Source organism: Gigantopelta aegis, chromosome 12 (assembly GCF_016097555.1).
Source record: "Gigantopelta aegis isolate Gae_Host chromosome 12, Gae_host_genome, whole genome shotgun sequence".
In the NCBI taxonomy this organism is placed as follows: Eukaryota; Metazoa; Mollusca; class Gastropoda; order Neomphalida; family Peltospiridae; genus Gigantopelta; species Gigantopelta aegis.
In genome coordinates, this window is record NC_054710.1 from 22,317,177 (window position 1) to 22,319,676 (window position 2,500).

The window sequence follows — 2,500 nt, forward strand, 5'->3', positions numbered from 1 at the left end:
CAGGTCAATACCAGTAGGTTGTACTATCCCAAATAAAATCTCATAGGCAACAATGTTAACATCTGTGGTTAAAGCTGCAGTCCCTGTAGTTCGAAGGGATGTAGTAAGCGTGTTTCTTACTACGTCCGAATCTTCTTAAATACACGTAATGTAGCTGGTTTTCAAAACGTGTGTGACACCATGTTTCAATCGTTAAGAAAAGTATTGAGTTAACGCAGCCCCGCGCACTACAGTCCCTGGAATATTAAATTTTGTATTATGTAAGCATTTAGAATAGATGATCCAGTTCTGTTTGGTACACACAAGACCCACCACATCTCTATCGTTATATAGGAGAGCTGGGCAGTATACCGTATATACCGTTCGGTATCGGTATCATATCAATACCAATTTACCATACCGAGCAAATTTTAAAATACCGAAATTTCGGTACTGAAAATTCTTATCCGCCATTTAATAAAGCACTACAAATATATCTGACGAACGCAAAATAGCTGAAAGAAAAATAGAGCTGAGGTCCTTGTTTATGGAATTTAATTGTATTTAGATGAAATTAGCAGGTGAGACTTAACTCGGTCATGCATTTAAAGCCCAGTAGCCAATACCGAAATGTGGGGGTTATTTGGAGCGTTTGACAGTGACCAGAGGTTGGAATACGCGTTACATGTAAGGTTTTTAAAAATAAGTTAGATATCAAATAGCCTTCGTTTAAAATGTGCTGCATGACGTGTTATAATTAAAAAAGAAAAAGAAAAGAAAAGAAAAGAAAAACCCGAAAAAAGCCCCAACCTCATCCCTTTGCTTAGTCTACAAAATAAGAAACCGTCTACATGACAAAAATTACTCCTGTCGATTAGCAGCAATGGATTTTAAAACCACATCTCTGTTCAGAGCAGTACATTCCCCGTTTTTAAATATATATATATATATACATACATACATAGTATACCACACTGGCGGACCCAGCGTGAAATCAAACAGGGGTCACAACGAGGCTGTGTAGCTGGCGATAGAGAAGGGGTAATTTTGGGGAGATTATGGTAATGTTTGTACATTATTGTAATAATGCCTTAACTGGCACGGACGGATGCAGGATTTTTCCAGGTAGTTGGTGCAATGCTTAAAAGGATTGTCTCAGTATTCAAAAGTAAACTAACATGCATTATTTCTTTAGTAATCATCGACAGAAATATTAAAGTGAACATTGTTCCCCGCTAAAAACAATAAATGCATAATTTCATCTCGGGGAGGGACGTAGCCTAGTGGTAACGCGCTCGCTTGATGCGCTTTTGGTTTGGTATCGATCCCCATCGGTGGGCCCTTTGGGATATTTCTCGTTCCAGCCAGTGCACCACGACTGGTATATCAAATGCCGTGGCATGTATTACCTTGTATGTGGGATCGTGCATATAATAGATACCATGCTACTAACGAAACAATGTAGCGGGTTTCCTCCCCGAGACTATATGTCAAAATTACAAAATATTTGACTTCCAATATCAAGATGTTCTAGTGGTGCCGTTAAACAAAACACATTTTTAATTTGTATCTGCTAAAAACTGGATATTTTGTGACACTTCAAATTTCAGGGGAGTGTGGGGGTGGGGGTGGGTGGGTGTGTGTGTGTGTGTGTGGGGGGGGGGGGGGTGCTCACTCTTGCAGTTCTCCGGGAACAGGTCTTATGCCTAAATTGATGCAACAAAAATGAACTGCACTGAACTGAACTGAATTAACCTAGCGAACATTTATTGTATCCTTTATTACTATGTGTTGGCGTAGTCGAGGTGAGAGTGGGGGGGGGGGGGGGGGATTGGTCTTGGTTTTGGGGCATGGGGTCAGTGCCCGCCAATTACTACTACTCCCCCCCCCCCCCCCGAACGTCATCTATATGTATCTGCCACCCTTAGCATGACTAATTGTGTGGGTTTCTCCTCCCAATACGGGTTTCTCCCACACCCCTCCCCCAATATAACATATGTACTGGCTGACAGTGTGGGTTGCTCCTCCCAATACGGGTTTCTCCCACACCCCTCCCCTAATGTAATTTATGTACTGGCTGTCAGTGTGGGTTTCTCCTCCCAAAACGGGTTTCTCCCACACCCTCCCCCAATGTAAGATATGTACTGGCTGACAGTGTGGGTTTCGCCTCCCAATACGGGTTTCTCCCACACCCTTCCCCCAATATAACATATGTACTGACTGACAGTGTGGGTTTCTCCTCCCAATACGGGTTTCTCCCACACCCCTCCCCCAATATAATGTATGTACTGGCTGGCAGTGTGGGTTTCTCCTCCCAGTAAGGGTTTCTCCCACACCCCTCCCCCAATTAGACAGACGCGTCAACATGTTGATTTTCGTTCAGTGGATGGGAAAAAAATACTCATGTATACTTATGTGGGACACTTATGTATGATATTTATGTGGATGCATGTCAATCGGTAGCCCGGGTACTCTGCCGTTCTAGAGCTAGACCGACATTTGAACGGTTATGATCTCTCTC